The 23,981-nt window shown below is 36.4% G+C and overlaps 1 long non-coding RNA gene across 3 annotated transcripts in view; it reads left to right on the forward strand.

The window, feature by feature from the left end:
• LOC118185532 (uncharacterized) overlaps positions 1-23,981 on the forward strand; it is a 49,602-nt gene that overhangs the window by 22,821 nt on the left and 2,800 nt on the right. For all 3 annotated transcript variants that reach the window (XR_004757609.2, XR_004757608.2, XR_015039834.1), the window contains exon 3: positions 3,224-3,270. This is a non-coding gene — a long non-coding RNA (uncharacterized LOC118185532). The remainder of the gene's footprint in view (positions 1-3,223; positions 3,271-23,981) is intronic.

The following is a 23,981-nucleotide window of genomic DNA, read 5'->3' on the forward strand; positions in this document are numbered from 1 at the left end:
AGATAACTACTCCTAACGTATATAAATAATTCCTCTGTAATCACTTTCAATTTCTTCGAGCAGTGCAGATGAACTTAATGATTCAGAACTAGTGTGCTGATAAAATTTACTGTTTTAATTATTGTTTCAATAACCTTATCCATCTACTAACTTTTGGCACTGTATTTAGAACAAATACATATGTAAAATATAGTCGTGGACCACCAGTTTGAGATCACTGATTCAAAGCATGATAATCTACTGATGATCTGCTGTTTTTGCATTACAGGGAAGAGGTGAGTTAACAACTTTAGAGCGTTTCATCCAGTACTTCCCGAAATTTTTAAGCAGGTTAAATGTCTTTGACGCTCAGTTTATAATAATATCTAAATCCCAATAAAATTTCAGTATTTGTGTCTGCATTTTTACGCCTGAAACAAAGCTAATTGCTATTAATGGTAAATTAAAGCAGTATATGCCCTTAAGAAGAAGAAAAATCATAATCGAGTTGAAGCCGCGGTATAATTTTGAAATTGGTTGGGACCTGCGGCCCACGAATACATTTGTTATGTATCTGTTACAAAAATTTCAAGAATTTAGTTATTTAAAGTCTAAGTTTACATTATTTTCATTCCTATTAAAAACCAACGTGAATGATACACCATAAAATATGTAAATGGAGCTAATTTATTTACAGTGTGATATAAATCTTATTCAACGATTAAGTTACAGATTTGATTAACTTTTAGCCGTACTTGTCAAAAGTTAAAACGAAATATTACATTAAGAATAACTACTTTGTTTGAAAACACATTTTCAAGTGAAAAGCGTTTTTTCACTGTTAAAAATTAATAATAAAGGAATCCGACTGACCAGTACGCATCTTAAATCCGTGATGAAGATGGTTTCTCATAATTTTTCCAATAGATTACAAATTTCATCAGAATCAAAGCGCTATCAAATGTCAAACTCTATTAAGCAACAAGAAGTTTAAAAATGCAATGAATAATAGAAAGACATTAGCTTACTATTATTCCCAGTTTTTGGGCCATAAAGAAAGTTTTAGTTTTCATAATTTGATTATATAAGTTTAAAATTAAAGTAAGTTTGTTTAACATATTAGATTTATTCGAAATAAATGTCAGTATGAAAATTTTTAGCTGTCAGTATGTTTAAACTACAAGTATAACCAACAAAATGTCTTGCAGGTACCAAACATATGATTTCTGTTAGAAAACAAATATAAAAATGAATTGCGTCCTGTGCGTTAGTATTATTGTTTACGTATATTTTGATAAATATTGGTAAGCGAAATTTAAAAATTATTTTTTTTTTGTATAAAAAAATCTAATTTCGTTAAAAAATTCTGTTCTGTCAACTGCTTTCAGATTGTGCATTTGGCTGAGTTTGTGACCACTGGGTTAGATTATTTGAATATGGTAAAGCATTCGAGGGCTGTCTATCGAACAGGATTGTCGCCTTCATGAAGACCTTTGTTAACGGAAATTGGCACGTATTCACATTACACATGGAGAAAATAATCTTGCATCCAGGCCGTTCGCCTGGGTTCGAACTCAGGATGAACTACCGGCCACTAATGAGGAGATTTTTGAAATGTAACAGGAAAATATATCCCCTTCTTCACTTTAAACCCGATCACTATCTGCAGTGCCAATTAAATTAGTTTTGCGACATAGATTTTTTGATAATTCCTTGTGAGATATGAAGGCAGTAGTAGATCAGTAAAAATAAGGCATTAAAGTATTCTCTTTTAATTTAAGCCGAATAGTAATTTTATATTTTTAAAACTTGAATAAAGTGCGAGGTAATACAGTATTGCTTAAATTGTATTCGTTAAATTCTGCGCGTGTATTCGTTGTTATTTTGAACACAGATGATGTGACTGCTTTCTGCGCATAAAAATGTATTTGCCAAAATTCATTTTGCAGAATTCCGAAATATGTTACTGATAGTCTATAATATTAATGCCGCCCAGACGGGAAAGAGGTTAGTGACTGTGCTGTACGAAGGAACCGGATTCAAATCCCGGAGAAGGTAGCATGAATGTAATTTGTTCTTCCCTTTAGGCGGGTGGCGTTCGCTACCCGAAGTCAAATGTCTAGAACCGACCGCTTGCGGGAGGAGACCTGGCATTTGATCTTAGCAGCGGACGCCGGCACCTGACCTAGAGTTTCAGTGTCCGGAACCGGCTGGAACTGACCGTGCGCGGGAAGGGAAGGGAGGAAACCTGGTGTTCGACCGAAGGGCAGGGGTTGAGGGAATAGAGACGGTGAAACCCGCTCTTGTCTCCCTCAGTTCAGCATCAGCCTCCTCGTGGCGCCCACTGGTAACTATGTCGGCTGGGGTTTCGGCGCAGGCTGGCATATGCTAATGATGCTGGACAACCCATCCCTTGGGATCGACTGGTAGGAATTTCCGGAACGGACCATTTTTGGGAGGAGACCAGGGGTTCTTCCAGACCAATGGCTAGACTTGTGTCCTGACAGTTTCGCTTCCTTGGGTAAATAATCAGTCTTCACAGTGACTAGAACCATCATTTATACGGTGATAGGCGCGGTCTTGGCAGGGATCGTACTGGTACTGTCGTGACCTTGACTTGGATATGGAGACGCTCTCATGTAGATATTAAGGTCTGTACGGGGGGCTGATCGGTGGGCGTGGCGCCCCTCCGTACAGTCTCTGAGTGTGGAGTACTATTAACATTTAAGACAGCTCAGAGAAGCAGGCCAGGGAATGGATACTCCAATCTTGGTGTAATGGTGTGATGTTCGTCCCTTCAAAAGGGGCAACGATGGCCCTCCTGTTATGTGCCTCCATAAAGGAGACCACAGCTTCCGGCCTTATTAGTGCGCCTATATACGACTAGAGTCCACCACTACGGAGAAAAATACTTGATTTGTATTATAGGAAATCGAAATCTGGTGTACTCTGATTTCTTAGGAAATACCAATCATTAGTTTTGGAATTAGTGCATGCTTCAGTATTCGGATTTGTTCAAGAATTAGAAATGAAAGATAATCAAATTTAAGAAGCATTTTTCTGTCTAAATATCAATAAAGTGTAATAATAAACTGCTGGAGTATTTTAAATCTTGTATTTGAAGTTATATATTAAGTAGATAAGTTTTTTCTGTTCATTTCTTGTGTTCATAAAGTTATAATATTTACTGCACGTATTAGTGTTTCTTATACTTACTAATTCATATAATTTTCTTTTGTTTCAGGAACGTAAATACGTGATGGCTGATGTTGGAAACAAAACGATTCTGTGGTAAGCTGCGCTCCCTTTATTATGGGCTAATTTAGAAAATGAGATATTTTTCTGAAACAAATATTTTAAACTGAAATAAATTTTCTGAAGCCAGCTTTTGAAAAATAATGAAAAATAATTATTTTGGAACAAAATAAACTTTACTATTACCATTAAATATGTAAATTAAAAAATATATAGACTATTGAAAAATATCTCGGAATTAGCCATTGTTCATGTGATGGATGTACTAAAGGCGCACTGTAAACAACTGATATAATTTCTAACTTTATAGCGATAGATCTATTAATGTGATTATAAAAGCCTCAATGACCTTTTTTATCAAGGTAAATAAATGTTCTTGTCTTTTGAATATACTAAAGATCCTGTCAAGAATGAAAATAATTTGTTCTGTTGCTTTAGATTTACTAAAGGGAGACAGTGACATTTCTAATACGTTTTTATAATAAACAGACCACAATTCAATGTTATTAAAATAGATGTAGGAAAAGAGCACTGCAAAGAAAGGGAATAGAGGTTTAACAGTTTTACCAAAATAATCATAAAATTGCGAAATATAAACTGAAGTTAGATATCCTTGTACTGAATAGCGCATAAAAGCGTTACTTCTATTATTTGTGATGTAGCAAACAAAGTTAAATGTTTTCATGATAGGATTACATAGAAATTATGCAACTGGAATACCTTTTTATTTTACTACAAGTTTACAGATAGCCTTATGAAAGCCTTAACAACCACCTTGATGTAGTTCTTTGTGAGATAAACTCGTTAATTCATCTAAGACGCACCCGTTTGTTTATACACATTTTTGAAGGCTAAAACTTTCCTACTGATCATTATAATGAATTTACAGTATTTTAAATATAAAGTAATACTTTCTGCAAATACCCAATCTATCAGGAAAATAACACCTTGTAATCTTCGTCAAAACCCAGACACTCATCTCCAGAGCTAAAAAGAAGTCACTTGCAACCTCTTCTAAATTAGCATCTGAGTCATACAACAAATTGTCCTCTGAACCATCCAGTGCATAACTGATGCCACACTTCTTAGATCATTTAACCACTGTCTTTGTTTTTACCCATGAAGCTTTGACCCATTCAAAATCGCATAACTCCGAATAGAGGAAATTTCCAGAAATGATTGTAATCAAAAACTAAGTATCGGCTTATAAGACGCACCGCGTTTTTCAGACCTATTTCAAAGGAAAAAAGTTCGTGTTATACGGCGGCAAATACGGTAATCTTCGTGATTGTGTTAACCGAAGATACACATATTAAAATACTTTAATTCACTCAACTATTTCTCATCTTTTCGTTTGATATTTTCATGCAAAATTAAAAAAAATTAACACAAAATATTATATTTTTTTATTATCTGGGCATAATATCGCGCCAGAGAGAGGTTTTTGTGTGTTCATAGCCTTTGGCACGTCGTCTGTATCTTAAATTTTCTGATTTCAGTAAATAATTTTATATGTGAATTTAAACTCCATAAGAATGTAGAGCAAGCAGGAAATGCGGTAGACTCTCGATTAACCAGAGAAGACCTCTTTATGATTAACCCAAAACCACGGCTAATTCGACAACAGGAGGATAACTGGTGTTATAATTAACGGAAAAAAGTACTGCTAGTAATTTATCTTTATCTTTAAATAGTTTGGAATGTAAGCTTATTTAGTGGAGTAAATTAAATCAGCATTCCAAACAAGAACACACTTCAAAATACGCAGAACAATGCTTCTGTTTATATTACTGTTGCATTTCGACAGGAGTACTTTAAGCTCTGTTGCGGATAAAAATAATTCCTAAATACTGTGACATTATTTAGAATCACTACTATCTTCCCGCAGAAATATTGCTTTACTCTGATGGTCTGTAGTTGTAATTTTTCCTTTGTTCTGCGACAAATCTAATTTTTATCCGTTTATTACGTTCTCAATTAATTGAAAGTTAATTGTGGTTTTAAAAGATGGATGTGTTGAACGCTAGTCCGATGTACTTACTGATTTTGAGGATGCTATAGAAATATAAGAATATTTGATGTGTTCAGATTTAAGTGATGTAGAAGTTTCCGCCTTCCCCGAAATACACGTAGGAAGAAATCCGTGAACCTTGCCGCTGTCAAGTGATGCAGAACCAGATCTGGATGTAGATACTGGAGGCCGAAAAAAATTTTTTACATACATGCGAACGTCAAGATGTTCATTGTCACTATAATCGCTACAAAAATGCTGTTTGAGCAATAACTGAAATTCATTCTGTGCATCTGAAGAATGGCAGCTGATAAACTAAGTTAATTCAAAGCCTTACTAAATCGAAATTTATTTTAGTGAGGTATTTCTAATATACGTAATGGCACATTCAGTGTTGTAAGGACTTATTTGTGATCATTGGAATATTTTTATTGCAATAGATTTACTAAAGGATGTGTTAATAAATGCTCGTAACAGGTATGCAAGTTATCTTGTGATGGACGAAATTGTAATAAAAGCGGAAATGTTATTTATGTTTTCTTACTATAAAATGTATAATACCATACATTTCGTACCGTTCTGTTATTTCATGAAAAGTTTCATGTTTTTATATTAGGTATTAACGCAATGGTATTAATTAATGTATCTAAAAGTATCTGAAAACAAAATTAAAAGAGCAGAACATCATTATGACAACACTTGATTCATAATTGAGTGACGTATCATAATTGAGTGAACGGAAAGGTTGAAATGGGAACTTCTATTTAGAAGAATGAGACGATTTTCAGGAATTAGGAAGGCCTAAAGGGGGGGATATTATCCTTTTGAAACGACAGATAAACTAGAAATTAAATGGTCTCACGATTTCTTATTTTATTGCGATAGATCTACTAATCGCTATTCAGAATCTGTTTTACTGAATTTCTAATACTGAGGTATACAAAATGAAGCTACTACGACGGCACTGTTAACCAGAGAACAGAGACTCCATTACCTAGCTGACATGATGTCTGTCTTACACAGATTAAAGCCTTGCCTCCAGAAGCTATTTATTATCACTAAGCAAAATTAAGTTTACAGTGGCATACAAGGCCTTCAAGAACACAAGGGCATAAGTAACATAGTCATTAATAAACCCTAAAGAAATCATCTTACAAGTATTTACCTATAGCATTCAAACAATAAACCGAGTATGCTTTCATAATTTGTACTGCAAATACGAAACACTTTCAAAACTGAGTCCAACTAATTTAAATAAAAAACTTCGACGGCACTGTCGCCGCGTGACCGATAATGCTGGAGAAAAGACGACCATTTGCTTCGATGTGCTTCTTCCGCGAACAAGTTTCGTTGGATTTGGCCTCATCATTGAAGACTCATACTTCAGGCACATATGCATAGATCCATGATTCGTCACCTGCGTACACAGCCTTTGATGCACCTTGAACGTATTTTTCCAGCATTTCCTTGCGCCAATCGACACGAGCCTTCTTTTGATCGTTTGTCAGATTATGCGGAATCCAACGCGAACAAAACTTTTTTACGGCCAAATGGTCATATGATACCTTATTGATGCTTGTCATACTAATGCCCAAAGGTGCCTCTGTCTCACTGTATGTCTTATTATATCTTACTTTATAAATGCACGAACAGCATAGATATTTTCTGGCACAACAACCGATTTTGGACGACCCTCACGAAATACGTTCATCGAAGCACTCTTGTCTTGATAATCCACGTCGAAGAAAAATAATCACGCGAAAATGTTCACGAGTCAATTCCATTTTATGTCCGAACTGAATTTTTCAATTTTTAATGAAGAACGCTAGTATCACATCCATCCTCCTTCCTTATATTTATTTATTAATATGTGAATAAAATAGAAAATAACTATTTATTAATGTATATAGTCCATAAATGAAAATAATAACTCAGTTTGTAATTCAATTTTTTTAATTCACTTTAATTTTATTTCAAATTCAAATTATCCAACAAAAACTGGTTTCGGAGTCGACGTGGTTTTAGTGATTCCAGCTCCAACTTCTTTTACCCCAAAATCGGCCTACCTCCAATTCCGACTCCACAGCCCTGGTTATTCCTCAAAGAATAACCACTGGTTAAGTATCACAATGACACACTGAGAACTAAATACACTCTTTTGCAAAATATTCAAAGCACCAAAAAGGACTTCTGCGCTCGTGACGAAATTTGGTATGCAAAAACATTTTGATCGAACATCCAAATGATCAAAGTTTCAAGGCAAATGAACAGAAATTGCGGATCATTAGCACGCATTTCTAGTGCGCAGTTCGCAAAGTAAAAAACCAGTAACAGAGGCGAAAAATTTATCTTTTTTTTGTTGCTGCCATTGTAACTTCATCCTATACAATAGCACCTCCTCAGAAACCCAGGGGGGATTAAGTAATTTATTTCGAAATATTACAGTGATTTAACAATGTTCGTAATATATATACCGTATTTTATATAATTAAATTACGCACTGTTATGGATCAGAAAATTTCCCAAATATTATTGTGACATCATATCCTATTACTGCTGTTAGTATGCGCATTTTTCAAGTTTTCGGTTGACAGTTTTATATTACGCTGATGATTTGTGACTGTAATTTTTCCATCGTTCCGCAATAATCAGACAGAGCATGGTAATCCAACGCTGAATCATCGGAAGTTGACTGCATATATCATCTACGAAGTAACGATTAAGTTTTGATATCGAAAGAAAGCATAACGCACTTTGTCAGATTTGCAATACTTTGTATTTTCTGTCTTTATGTATTTCGAAAAGAAAATTTTATGAAAAAACTTTGGATGGTTGTCAATATGTGCAAACAGTGTATTTACATTGTAGTAGTGTTCCAGTACAATATTTTTACAATTTATTAATATATATAAAACACAGTTTTCGGAATTAAACTTTCTACATATGGGTTCCCTCTTTTTTGATACTTCTAAATTTCTATTAGGAGATAATATTGTTACGAAATGTACAGGCGTGGTGAGATAGCTTTCCCCGCAAAGCAGTTTTAGGTTTGCCATAAAATAGCAAGGGAAGGCAGGGTTGCCACATTTGGCGAGAAATTGCCAATTTGGCGATATTTGGTGTCAAAATTGGCGATATCCCATGGACGGTTGGGCAACCTTCTGGAACGAATTCTTACCGGTTTAGCCCAGAATGTTCTCGAACACCAGCCAAAAGCTATATAAACCCTGCTGGTACGCGGAGAGTGAGTTAGTATCGAGTGTGTGTGCCTCGCCGAGTGACCGAGTGAGAGTACCTCGCATAGAGTGCGTGTTAGTATCGAATTGGTGTCTCGTCTAGCGAGTCACCCTGCGGAGTCGATCGAGTTGACAGCCGGGCAGCGAGTGCCGTGTGAGTCGTCGAGTGCACCGAAGGAATCTCTTAGTGTATTGCGATTAGTGCATCGTCGAGAGAGTGTGTTAAGATCCGGTAACGACTGAACCGAAGAGTCGGGAGCTGTGCTCTGTGTGTCGTCGAGTGCATCGTAAGTTGTAGCTCTACATTTTAAAACTATGACATTTTAATTCACTATATGCATTATAATATGTAGTACCATCGTGACACTACACTACTTTCTAACCCATGCCAACGCTTCCGACACTGAAACTTTTATTCACTCAGTTAAGAGCTGCTACAGCGCTCTCTATAAGAGATCTCAACAAAATGAATCTTTGCCTTTCAAGGTTATGAGCAGTCATTCTGAAAATCTTAGTTTCTTAATCTTACGCCGAAAGGCAACCACACTAGCTCGTGGAAGCCGGAATTAAAGTACTTTATTTCCGGTAGTGGCAGCGCATTTTTTTTAAATAGCCGAGTTAAAGATATAAATATTGTATTTTTCAACACTCTGGGATTCGAAAGATAAAAAAATTTTCTATTTCGACCACTGGCAACACACTGCTTTTAAAGCTCTGAATTTGTTAATAAAAATTAATTAAATATGTACATAATATGCAATAAATTAAATAAATCGAAATTCCAAATTTGGGCTTCGAGATGCACATACTCTTGGTGGCTGTGAGCTGCCTTTTTTTCCACAATGAGAGAAATAAATATATATGCAAGTTCTTCCTTATTTGATAATAGATATGAAGTAACACTGTTTCGCGTATAGTCAGTCTAACTCAAGATTTGAGAACTGGATTGAATTAAACAAATATATACCAAAGGGATTAATTCTCTGTGTATGATCCATTAACGAGTTCCCACAAAAATGTTTCGATATCTAGCACTGGAAAGTTTCCAAGTAAAGCGCAATATTTCTGTATAGCCATTCTTCTGCAATTTAAAAATGCATTGTATAGCAAAAAGAAATCCCCCCCACCTAAAATATAAGCAATGAATCACCATGAATCTGTCTAAAGACGTGAGGAAGATGATGAGGAAAACACGAAGAAAAACTGCAGAATCAGTATCATCATATATTGCAGCAAGAAAGGTCCAGAACTATTTTAGATTAACATGGCATTGGGCCACTGTGGGCGTCGATCCATGCGGAAATGCGGCCTAGCACGGAGGATGTATACAAGCGTCTAAAGCTTTCCTGAGCGATGTCCCATCAGTCTCGGCGTAACAGTGCAGCCAACTCAGATATACGTCCTACGATGCCTGGAGCCGGCGGCTGATCATTTCCCAAACATGCTCAAGTCAAGTCAGCCTTAGTAAGGTAGCCATGTTGCGGAGACTGTCGGTGGGCTATGCGCAGGATGGTATTATCATGTTGAAAAAGATAAGTTGTGCAAGATGAGTAAACGTGACCGAATGTCACGAAGAATGGCTATACAGAAATATGCAACAGCACCCAGACGGTGACGCCGTACGTGATAAAGTATGCTGCTGCTGCACAACTAGGTGAGGTGAACAACGTCAGCTTCGTAAGCCTTCACGCATGGCGGTCGTCATCACATACGGCTGTTCTCTGGACCAAGCGAGAACCTAGATTCACTGCTGAGAATGGTGCAGCTCCAGCCCGCTACATTCATGACTGATCCTTTAGCCGTTAACTGGCGACAGAGCAGTAGTTTAATAGTATATACTTATATGCTCACAGGCAGTTCCTAACAATGAGGACGCTATTCTGGCTTCGAGGTGCCGTCTTATTAGTTCAAGCTCACGTGAGTGCAGCAGTTCTCCCTGAAACGGTGATATACCAAAAATAGCAATTTCATTTCTTTTAAACTGCAGCCAAGGAGAATGCTTCGGAGAACCACACGAAGTCAGACGCAACTGAGCGAAAACTCATCACCGCCGTTAAGTTATCATATTCGAATCGCCAGACACGATGGTCGAAGTGACAAAACTGGGTGAAAGATACTGTCAGTAGCGGTTCAAATACGCCGTCTGTGAGCGGGAAGATTGATAACTAATAAGATTGCGACAGGCCGGAGAGGACAATTCGATGGCATAGGTTGAACCATAGTGCACCCTGCCGCAAGCACGCCCACTTCAGCGCCATTACCTCACTAGAAAGGCTCTGAATTCACAAAGCAGGTGAGCGCTGGGCCTTTCGTATTTGTCGGCCTGCTCCGTTCCGGTGCGCCGTACACGTTCATTCAATGACCGTGCATAGCTACAGTTAAAGTATTTACATGTTAAAAGTCTTCACATTCCTCTCTGTTTTCGCGGCAAGTGACCTTTTTTTCTGTACAAGTAATACGCTTTTATTGCAAATAAAAAATGAAAAGCCTAATTCGTATTCCTTTTCGCGGAAATTGCACAAATACGAAAATATTGCAATGTTATAATTCTTTAAATTTGTTGATGATGCTACTTAGAGTTTTTTTAACGATTACTGAACAAACTGTAACAATTAATTACTTGAATTCTTTCTTCAAATATGTTTTGTGCGAAACACAAGAATTGTTGTCTTTCTCCCCTATAAAATATAATTTTCTCGTTTCATTCTCTACATCTATTAAAAAGGAAATTTTTTTACAATGAATCGCTCGTACAGATATCAAAATCTCAAGAAAACGACAATCTGCGCATCCTCTGTTTTTTCTTCAGCTCAAATCACAATTAAATTCATTTTAATTTCGCCACTCAATCGAAATTTTTCTTTTAATTTGAATACTTCACATATCGTCAGAACGAAGGTTTGTATTACCTCGACGCTGCAACGTCTAAATAGTGCTTTGAATTCAAAACAATTATTGTATACAGATCCCAAAATATTTTTAAAAAATTAAGGAATTATGTATAAAAATAGTAGGAGCAACTTTTTTTATACGTAAGCGCAGATTGAATAGTTCATATTTTATATACAATGTAGAGTGAACGGAAGTAATTCCCAGTCGTTCACAATCTTATGGAACATAACAAAGGTGCATTCAAACTTAAAGTTAGCCGTTTATTTTAAGGCATACGGAATTCACTACGAACCCCTAGAAAATCAATCCGTTCGTATGAAAATCGGATGTTTCACTCCATTAAGCTCCAAAAGAAAGCAAGCAGGAAAATTTGTACTGCCTGTTCTCTTTTTCTAATGTCAGCGAAAAGCAAATGAGTTATGAAGATGGGAGACATGTCTTCGTGCCGTGAAACACACAAATATGAAGGAAATGGAGCCATGGGACAAATTACAGATGGAAGATGAAATTTGAAGTAAAAGGTAAGCATATAAAATTTATCATTTATGCTGAGTTTATATCATTCTAATAATCAGATCTGGAATTTTATTTTGCTTCTTAATTCAAAACAGGTGAGTATTCAAATGCATTGGAAAAAAAGCTAAATCTAGAAAATCATGGAATGTCTCACCGTGATGTACTGTGTGTCTAACTATGGTGTTCAAAAAGTTCGCGGAAAATGTTCGAAATGTAAAAAATTATGACCTTACAGAAGTAACATACATCGGAATATATACATACTTTTTCCAGTACTACTGATGTTCCTGAAAGCCGTGATAGAATGTTTTGTTTTGTTATCTGTCATAGCCTGGTCGTTATGTTGTTTCGGATAGTTTTAAGTTGTCTGAAAGCGTTGACTGTGGATCCGTTTTGATCACAGTAAACGTCGCGGTTAGAAGAATTAGAAGAGCACTGTGGCAAATCAAATAGTTATTACATGATAAGAATCTCTTTCTGATCATAAAAATCCTCACTTCTTTGTTCAAACACACTCTCCTAAAAGTGTGATATCGCGTCTAATGCTTTCGCAATACAGCACGAGCTACGGCTGCCTTGAATGGTGTGACTTCATATAATATATATTCTCTAGAGAGTGCCATTTTGAAGTTCACGCCGTCTAACTCCCAAATTCAGTTATAGCTAGTTTCAAATATACAACATGAATTTTCAGCGAACTTTTTGAACAGAGAAGTTAAATGTGTATGTTGTTTTTTCTTGTGTTAAAAGGGAATTCCAAAAGAAATGGTGATTTATAAAAGGATGGTAAGTTAAGACTTTAGAACGATAGTTTTATTTCATTCACTGTCAGAAAAAGCAGCATCAAGGTAGGAAACGATTCTGTATCGAAAAATTTAGAGTGCTCATCAAGTAAATTAGCAAAAACGTTTCAAAGCTTTTAGGGAGACCTTAAATCAAAAGACGAATAAGGCATACCACTATATCATTTACAATAAATAAAGGTACAAGGAAATTGCAATATCATTTACTGTTTATATTTAAAGGATTGTTAGGCTAAAATGTGAGCTTGGACTAAAGATTTCCAATGCAACGGAAAAGAAGAGGTTGCGACAAGGAACAGCTTCTATTCTTTGTGTCATATGATAAACGTTTTAGAGAAGAATATATTTTGATAGAACGATATTTCGTTTGTAAGGACTGCAGATATTAATCAAGCCTTTCCTGGAGGTTTGAGGCATAGAAAAATTTGGGGATCACTTGCTTAGATTGCCATCAGAGTGAAGCAGTAAGTAACCGCAATTCATAGATATTGGTGACAAACGAGGCAGGATTCAAAAGAAGCAAGGAGAACTAATTCAGGGTAAGTAAGGCTAACGAATGAGTGCTTTATCCGATGAAAGGCAAAGTAGAACGCATCCGTTGCTGATTCAAGGGTAGGTAAGAGAACAGTCCTGACTAGTCTCAAGGAAATAAGGTGAATATTGTATTTGATGGTCAGTAAGATTATCAATGTCAGCTTACTGCTTAAAACCAGTTGCAGCGGGATCGCTTACGTATTTGGATAAGGAAAGGCGAATGTCAGTTTTTATCATATGCTGAACAAACTTTTGTAGCTTGTGCACACGTATAAACTGTCAACGTAATCTAACTGGTTGCTGTTCCAGACGATTTAACGAGTATTACTTGCCTCAAAATCATCATTAGTCTCGTATTACAGCCATTCTTGCATCACATAGGAAATATGTTTTATGAATAAAAGGAAGCCTATATTCGTACTACTCGAGCTGCGCAACATACGTTGCACATTGTTCTTCTGCAATATTGAGTTGCACATTTATCACGTCTAAGTCCATTTCGATGTGCCCCTGTAGCAAGAATGAGGTTTTCCCCATGTAATTTTTAGCAAAGTATTAGAGCTGAAATGTGTCTTTAAGTACAAAGCATATGGGATAATTATTTCGCAAGAGAATATTCGGTGTCTAGATAAACTCATGCGAAGAAGAGTGGGAATATGTGTAGCACAAAGTGGTTGTAGCCATTAATATAGCGTACTAATTTAACGTATTATCTAGTATGCAGAACTGTTCGATAAAGATGGTATACTTCAGACGATATATACTTCAGCCGCAGGCTTTAAAACCTAAGGTAGAGAATTTTGTGAGAATATTTTCGGCTGCAGGGATGGAAAGGTTCTGTTAATATAAAATCGTAAGTTTTCATATAACTTTGTAGAATTCTCCTTTGTACAGAAGTTTAACTCAAAGTCTTTCTGACCTACTAGAACAAGCTGTTTATCGTTCTAGTCTGAATAAGGATGGCAAAAATCCTACGAAGGTTATTTTAACTTTTTTGCTTAATTCTTTTAAATTTAACAAATAGCAGCTTTTGTGCTACAAAACAAAACTCCACTACTTGCGGCTATTTGAAATAACATAAGTGAAAGTTTAAATTCAAATAACGTAATCTGAGACTACACAGAAAATAATCTAGTTAAACTGTCTCAAAGAATAGTCGAATAGCAGAATGGCTCAAAACCAGAACAAACTTTGGCAAAGATGACTGTAGGACCTAGAGTGAAAGCGAAGTTGCAAAAAGCTATAATTCTAAAATATTCAAACTCTCGGCTTAAATACTCTGCAACTATTTTGCATCCTGGTGAGGACTACGGAAAGAACTAAAGTTTCAAATCATAACAATTGGTTAATTAACATAAAATTGTACATATGTCCCCACCAGAACTTAATCTAATCGAAAACGAAGATCTCAATGACCTTGGACATATTTTTAAATTGCAGTCAAAAAGCATTACACAGCTCATAAAATCTCATTTAAGTTTAAATAATTTCTTACGGCTAAATTTGCATTCTGCAAAATTTCAATTAAATTTACATTTTCAGATCCATCAAGACTTTGTGCCAAATCTATTTCCAGGAATCTGGAAAGAAAAATAATTTAGCAGAGAAATACTTGATACGTAATGTACACGTACAAGAATACCCTTTTATGATTTCCTTTTTAGTCTCTTAAACTTTTCCTCTTCCCGCTCTCCAACATTGAGTTCGGTGAAAAGGTGTATAAAATTGCCGTATTTCAAGCACTACTACCTGCTAATCGATTCCCTGCATGGTTAGAATTTATAGCCACACCAAACCACAAAGGCACCCTAATTCAAAATCTATACTTTGTTCTAGATTTAAATTTCATTTAAAATGTTGACTAGTGGGCTTAACTTTAATAAATTCATTTACAACATGCAAGCTTTTAATTTTCAGTTGCAATATATATTATAAACAATACGTTTTGCTTTTACAATGCCTTAGTTCTTAACATATTTTTATCAACAACACATTTTGCTTTTATACAACGTGTTTAAAAAAATATACGTATTTCGAATGCATATATTTATTAAACTATGACATACGAATATGAAACTTTACACACATGTGTACGAACCCCTCACGTCCAGATTACAAATGTTACAGATATTCATTATGTCCTCCATCAGCGAAACGAATAGTATCATATAGATACTCAAATTCCTCCCATACTCGGGCAAGCATGTCCGTCGTCACTGATGTTATGACAGTACGGATCCGGTTCTTCACCTCTTCCAGGTTCTGTGGCAGTGGTGCTACATAAACATTGTCTCTAATGAAACTCAACAGGAATAAGTCACAGGGTGTCAAATCCGGTAATCGTGGAGGCCAGATGCTAAGTCGCCAGCTCCTTGACGACCAATCCAGCGGTTCCGTAGAGTTTCATTCAGATAATCACGCACTTCGCGACACCAGGGAGGGAGTGCTCCGTCTTGTTGAAAAATGAAGTTGTGTTCGTGCAGCCTCGGAACCAACTAGTTTTGTAACATAGTGATATGCTACTGACCGTTAACCGTGTTTCCATCAAAAAAGAATGGGCCGTAAACAGAGATCGGGATATCGCACAAAACACATTGATTTTGGGCGAATCTCGTACATGTTCAGTGGCTGCATGTGAGTTCTGTAGGCCCCAAATTCGAACATTGTGTTTGTTTACATGACCACTAACATGAAAAATCGCTTCATCACTGAACACGATGTATTGTGCGAAAGTATTATCATTGTCAATAGCATCAATAGTCTCGTTACAAAATGCCACACGTTTGCGTTTGTCATCAGGATGCAGAGCCTGTAACAAATGTAACTTGTACGGCTTCATAACCAATCGACGTCTCAAAACACGCCAAATTGTTGTTGTAGGCATTTTTAACTCCCGACTGGCATGACGAGTTGATTTTGAAGGACTACGTTGGACAACAGTTTGAATTCACGCAACATTTTCGTCGGGAACACGAGGGCGGCCAGGACTCTTTCCTTTACATACACATCGAGTATTTACAAACTGTCGATACCATCTGCGAATGTTCCACCCATTTGGAGGATCACTTTAGTACCTCAACTTGAAACGTCTTTGCACTGTAATCGCGGAATTGCACTTCGCAAACTCGAGAACACAAAATGATTTCTGCTGCGGAGTAGCCATTTTAAACATGTGACAGTTACCACGCAAAACAGAAGATAACTGACATCTAGCGGCTACTAAGATAAACTAGACTATATATTCGTTTCGCCAATAGCCGAGCCGAGACGCAGTGATCGATAGTTTGGACAAAATAACACTTTGTAATACGTATATTCTTTTTGAAACACGGTGTAATGCTTTTGTTCTTAACATATCTTGTTAATGTATCAAAATATTAAACTTCACTCAATTATACACGTACTGTACTCATGTACAAAGGATTGATTACGTTTACTTAGTTTTAAATGTACATACAAAATAGATAAAGACGAGGATTAATTGCTATTATATGACTTGAGTTCGCGCTAAAATTTGCTACTATTTACAGTATTTTGGACTCAACATAATCGTGTTCAACAAAAAAATATAAAATTCTTAAAAATAGATAAATACATCAACACACACAAAGAAAGCTCCTTAGCTGTTCTTAACTTAAATATCCTTGCTTGAGATGAAACCAAAGTATACTATGAAGTCGCACACATATTTTTAACACACATGAAATAAACATATTTTTGAAGAAACTTCCACTTTTCTTTTGTGTTTGTGGATGTTAACCATCCTTTTTTCCATAGATTTGCTGTAGGATACGTCGCCGCTCTATTCACATGGATTCGTGTACGAGGCTGATAGCTATACTGTTCATCTCCTGGCTTCTTCTGTTTTTCGATTCGATCCTTGATTTTCATCGATTTCCTCTGACCATTGGTGCTAGATCTTTTCGTTGGAAGGTTCCTTTGCGGTTCGTGGTAAGCATCATCTGGTCTGCTGCTTTTTGATCGCTGGTTCTTTTAAATTTCCTTCGTGAAGGTTTATCGTCCGGCAGTCTTTCTTAGCGTAGATTTTTTCCACAACTGACCAGTCGTTTCCTCATCAATGGAAGTTTCCTGCTGATATCGTTCACCAGGACATTTTTTATTTTTGTCTTCCTTCAAACTGCCTTTGTTCCTAATTCGGGTGGTCGCAACACCTCAAGGACCACTCCTCTCTAGTTTTTCTTTTTCATGCATCATCCAATGGGCCAGTATTTTTCTTTTACACTTCCCGGAAGCCTTTCTTTCACTGTTTCCGCGTTCTGAGGGCCTTTTGTCTCGTGAACGTCGCTGCTGAATCACCAACCTCTCACACGGGCTTACACTGTTAATGCCAGGAGATTTCTGTAAAACAGGCTGATCCACGTTCACTCTTACCGATTCCCCATTCTCTTCTTTTAAGTCCAAAATTGTTTCTCTGATTCTTTCGCTTAAAAAGGGGCCTTTGAATTAACTATAGAATTTTTCCACTTTCCCTCAAGGTGACCATGACAGTGGGGACTTTATTTTAAAATTCTTATCTCCCTACTTAAACTCGCCTCACACTTCTTCATAGCATAATATTTTTTTTTTTTTTGTTTTTCACGGGCTATATTTGAATTGCACGTTTGCCTCATCCACAAACTCCTGAATGCCTGTCAGCTTAAATTCTTCCGATCATTTTTGCAACAATAACAACAACCAAAAAAAAAGAAAAAGTTTGCCAAGAAATAATTTAGCCTTTTTTCAACAGAAAAGTAAGCAACTTACTTCCGAGAAGTAATTCAGGCAGTGTTTTACCAGTAGTATCGTGCTTAGCAGATCTTAGTGCATGGTAAGATAGAGCTCCTAGCTTTGATGGCAATTTCTTACATAACTGCGAATAATTTTAACTACACTTCTATTTACCTACCCTGCGATATCTGACTGTGGTCGATAATAGAACATTTTAGAGTGCTTTAATGTCAAGACATGTACATATTTCTTCAAAAATTTAACTTGTGAATTGCGGACCATTATCTGAAACTACTTTTATTTGTGCTCCGCATTTTAAAATAAATTTATTTAAAAAAGAATCTGCAACAATTTTCGCAGACGCCTTTCCTGGGAACTCATTTCTGCTAACTTGATAAAATGATCAAGAATCGCGAGCAAGTATCTATTTTTATTGTTTTCGCTACGTGGGTAAGTGAAAAATTCAATTCCTACGATTTCGTTAGGAAATATGGCTTTTATGCTACACACTATAACAAAAAAAAAAAAATCGACGCACCAAGAAAGAGTTGTCCGGTGGAGACAAAACTTCGTAGATAGGAAGATTATCTGCAGAGTGGAAAATGGTTAAAATTTTAGAACATTTGAATGATTTATTTTAGAGTTACATAGTTACAAAGTAACGAGCTCAATAAGGTGTTAACCCACCTCTAGCCTGGATGCAAGCTGCCACACGGCGACTGACAAAGCTCCCGGATGATCTCCTGCGGTATTTCTTGCCATATTTGCTCCAATCTTCGGGCTAGGTCATCAACATTCCCCGGTAAATGCAGTCGCCTTCTCATCATATCCCACACATGCTCGATGGGAGAGAGATATGGTGATCTGGCTGGCCAAGAAAGTGTTTGACAAGCTGTAAGACAGTTCATAGCAACACGTGCCGTATGTAGTCTGGCATTATCTTGCTGAAAAATAAGACCAGGGTACTGCAAAAGGAATAGTAGCAAAACAGGTCTCAGAATGTCATCGATGTACCGCTGTGCTGTAAGTGTCCCTCTAATGACGACCAAAGGGGTCCGGCTATCAAGGGAAATGGAACCTTAGACTATAACTTCTAGTTGAAGGCTAGTGTGACGTGCAATACTGAAAGCATGATCGGCACTCTGCTCTGGGCGTTTCCAGACACGTCTTCGATGATCGTCACGACACAGTTGGAAGCGGGAGTCGTCGTTGAAGACTACGTCCCCAGTCAGCATCATTCTAACCTGGTAGAGCCAAGCACCACTGTAATGTAACTCGACAGTCTGCAGGCGTGAGTGGCAGGCGGCGTAACGGTCGGAACGAGTGTAGGTTTCGCTCTATCGTCTGTAAATGGTCATGGTGGATACTCTTGTACAGGTGGCACGTATGAAGGCTGGTAACGATGAGTCCAGGCGCTGTGACAGCTGATCTGACATTCACTCTGTTCTTCCTATGTGTTATGGCCCTAGGTCGACCGCTATTATCATGGCTCTAAAATCTACCATTGTCCACCTATTCTTGCCAGCATCTTTTAATCGTCTTATCGCTTCGACTTATATGACCAGCGATTCTCCGATTTGCCCAACCTACCTCTTTCAATCCAATAATACGACCTCTTTCAATCTCGTAACAGTTGCTCGTAATGAGCTCGAATCCTGCGGCGAGGCATTTTTTCGTTCAGTCGTTGAAAGGTATCCTAAATCGCAATGCAACAGAAATTTTCAACAACAGTTCAAGAACAGCTCCTTATATACATCTGCTGGATGCGCAGTTCCGATGCGCTGGAGATCGCACTCTTCATTCATTGGACACCAAATTTTAATCATTTACATATTTAGTCAAAATATTTATGCATACTAAATTTCAAAACAATCGGATGATTCCTATTTGGTGCGTCGATTTTTTTTCTTAAACAGTGTATCTAAGTACCCATCCGGGCATACATTAGCATCGCTAATTCAGTGTCAAATCTTACAGAACTTAACATGTTCAGTTACAAATCTTTGTAGCTGTGAAAAATAAACAGACTTTCTTAGTCTCTGAATTTTTTTTTTATTCCGAGAAGGCCTGGCAATGGCACATCATGCAGTTCATTTAAAATACGTAACTTCAAACTCACTTAAATAATCGGTCATCATTTATTGTTCTTATTTGTTCCTTTCGAATGAAACAGAAGGTCAATGCTTTCACAGTTTGCTCCCTGTTCCTAATTCTTATTAAGTCCTGATATTCAGAATGATCGGTATATTTCAAATAAGCATATATATTTTTAAATTCTGGGTTTATTTGTAGTTCTGAAATAATTATTTCTCGTTAACTATACAATTTTTAAAGTCAACAAAATACATTTTAATTCTTTCCCATCGTTATCTAGTTTAATTCTTGATAGTTCATTTGCCACAACATTTTTTTCTTGGAATTATTTTTAATTTTTAAATTGTATTCAGGTAATTTAAAAGGCCATCCTATGAGTTTGGATGACAAATTTTTTCCAGAACATAGATGTAAGATGGCGGCACTGAACTTGCTAGTGCTGTAGAAACTTGGAGTCTTGAGGAAGGCAGGCTAAAATTTGCATCTTTACCTAGCGTGATTCGCGAGAGAATTGGGCGCTAAATGTAGTGTTCTAATTTGTATAGAAATTTAACTCAATGCCTCTCAAATCTTAGTATATTGACAAGCAAGTTATCGCTCTAGTCTGAAATCAGATGACAAAAAGTTCCATGAAAATTAAATTATATTTTTAATTAACTCTTTGAATTTAGCAGAAGCCACCACTTGTGCTACAAAACAAAATTCTGCCACTTGCGGTTATTTAAAACAACATATATGAAAGTTTAAATTCAAATAACGTACTCTGAGACTACACACAAAATAATCCACTTAAGCTGGCTCAAGCAATTAACGTCGCGCTTTTAAAAGTTGATTCGGCTGCAAAAATGGCTCAAAGTCGTAACAAACTTTGGCAGAGCTAATGATAAGACGTAAACTGCGAGCGAGTTTGCAAAAAGCTCTAACTCTGAAACTGATACTGATAGTGATTATGAAATTGCTCATGTGGTCCCAAAAGGAACCTTAATAAGATAGGTAAGAAAATTAAGCCACTGAGGGTGTATGACTTTGAGTGAAACTCTAGGGATGGTGCAGAAAATGAGGTAAAAAAGGGGCTGCATGTGTTCGAATCTAATAGAAAGCGATCAGAGACAAAAATCACGCTGCGCAAGAAAACAAGTAAACGTTTGCAGTGCAAGCTAGTTTACGAAGTTATGATCTCTAAGCATGTGAGTAGCAAATCGTGGTCAAATTATCTTCTAGAATGATTTAATAGCTAAGAACTTCTAAAAAATTTGCAGCATCACATCCAAGTCCACTTATGAAGAAACGTTATTAAATTTAGTGATGTGGTCCAATATAGGGTCGATTTTGAAGTCGTCATGGATCAGTTTGTTTCTAATCAGGTAATGTGGATTTACAGTTCTTCTCAGGATCTTATTCTTTTAACTCTGAAACATTTAAATACTCAGCTTAAATACTCTAGAACTCTAGCCTTCACGCCTAACGTGGCCCTACCAGGAGCATACACTCCCGACGTACTTCGCCTATTCCACCCAGTGCCACCCCCTCGCCACGTTGAGGCAGCCTTCAGGTCTTGAGGGGGGCATTCAAATGAGGACTATAGAAAGAAGTTAATAGTAAAGTTTCATGTCATCATAATTGGTTCTTAGCATAAGATCCTACAATTTCATAAAGCAAAAATTCCAGTTACTAAACATTCATTTTCTTGTGAGTTATATGCAAATAAATTTATGTAAAAAAACTGTCCTTGGTGGCCGCGGGCCACAGCAAAAGGGCTCCTAGGACAAAATTCTACCCCATGAGTAATAAATTGTAAATCTATAGCCGTAAGTTTTTATCGTAGTTTTAATTAGTTGATGACGAAGAATATTTCTTGAACTGCAAGGTCAAAAAAGCTATCAGCAGTTTTACGAAATTGAGAATACAACTAAAAACTGTTGTTGAACAATTTGAAACAAACACAGGTGGAATAGTTATTTGTAAGAGATATATTTTAATCAAAAACGTTATTATAATGGTATTTTAATGAATATAAAAATTTCATAAGTAGTATTAATGTTTTATTATTATTTTAAGATGAATTAATGAATCAAATGTTAGTTATTTTACTTGAAAATTTTAAAGTTTAAAATTTAAAAAAGTTTAAATGTATAAAATGTTCTAACTTCTTATACATTTCCTCAAGTTTCTTTATAATTTAGGAAATCCTTCAAGACATAAAATGTTGAGATTCGTTATAAAGGGGATGGTTTATCACAATTTAAAATTTTTCTAGAATAACTTGTTAAAATTTTATGGGAAAACACAATTAATCTATGTAAAAATATTTCTCATATATTCTTTACAGAATTAAATAAACACGTATTTTCTTTCTTTCATTTTTAAATACATACAAACATTCCAAAAAAATAACGAAATAAAAATCAAAACTGAATTCATATTCATGTGGAACTGAATTCACATTATCAGAAACAAAGTCAGAAAACTAAAATAATGGTAGTGCAGTATAATGCCTATTGGTACCTATCCCAATCTGCATAAACAAAAATTTGGGATGAAAACTGTAACATTTATTTCAGATGGCAGTGCGCAATCTCAAGCACTAGGAGATAATAAAAATATGGAACTTTATCCTATTCAAACTGAGACTTGGTTAATTATATTTCTTCTTTATAAAGAAGAAAAACCGAACATTGCATTTTGTTTCAAAGAAAATGTTCTTTTACGCGTGGTCGTGTCGCGAATTCCGTTCAGGCACAGAAATTAACACTTGTTTCAGAATACACTCCCTTACACATTTTAAACTGTTAAATTATTTGATTGAACGTGGGTCTATATCGTAATTGTGTTTTTTGTTTTCTTGGATTTCTTGTCATCTTGAGCAAACGATCAATCTCTGCGTCAAATAAAATTTGATATAAAAAATCATTTACGTCCACATTTAAGCATTAATTAATTGTATTTTTTTCATAATTTATTTACGAAGATTAGTTTCTTTCAGACTCCTTCTTATCATTAGATTTAGATTCGTAATAAGCCTTATCCTATTGTTCCGTTCCAGTATCTTTCTTATTTGTTCCACATCATTACCGAACTTCTTTGATATAGTCTGCCGGAAGGAAAGGGGGGAAAAGAGAATAGCTTCTTATCTACATCGTTCTGTTTTACCTTTAAACTGAATTGTTTGGATACTCAGTAGTTGAGTTCCGATAATCAGCATTCTATTGCACTTAAATTGTCTAGAAATGTTCTAAAAACAGTGTACCAAATATAACGTCTTAGTAATTAACGAAAGTAACGACTGAAATCGCCTAGGGGTCCCATCGAGTTAGAACCACAGTGAAGATCACTGCAGTGCAAAAGTTGTTCGTCCTCCAAAAGTTGTGACAATCTATGCTTCAAAGATATCAAGGGGTTGCTACCGGTCAGACGAAAAGGTAACAGGCTAGTTGTCCGTGGTTCTGATAAAGTGATTCGACCTAGTGCCAGCTCCCATACATACTCGAAACGACTCTGTGCTTCATGGCTTCGTGCCGTATGATGGTTCCCCACCGCCTATATATGGTCATTATGCGAATCGAAGATTTCTTTTCCTGTGAAGAACAACTCATCCGTGAACACTGACTGTTGCTGAAACCATTGCGCAAAGCAAAAAGTTCTGTGGTACATAATTATCTGGCTGAGATACTGCGCGTGATACTGCTGCATTTCGTTTTCTCTAAAAATCCTCAACACGCCGCAGCAGCAAGCTATGCTTTCATATGTTAGAGCTCGAGTACTCGAATTTAAAGAGCGTTGTACAGGATGTAGCACAGTTTTCTCCATGTCCAGATGCTTTGCCGATCAATCATGACTCATGAGGACTCTCTGTAAGTAGCATGTTTTAACTAACTTCTGTTGCAGGCGTCCAAAGAGATTATGATTGGGTTTATGCCTCATCAGATAATGTTT

The sequence above is a fragment of the Stegodyphus dumicola genome, chromosome 2, assembly GCF_044657685.1.
Source record: "Stegodyphus dumicola isolate Sdum_Otavi_A_Nest chromosome 2, ASM4465768v1".
Taxonomy (NCBI): Eukaryota; Metazoa; Arthropoda; class Arachnida; order Araneae; family Eresidae; genus Stegodyphus; species Stegodyphus dumicola.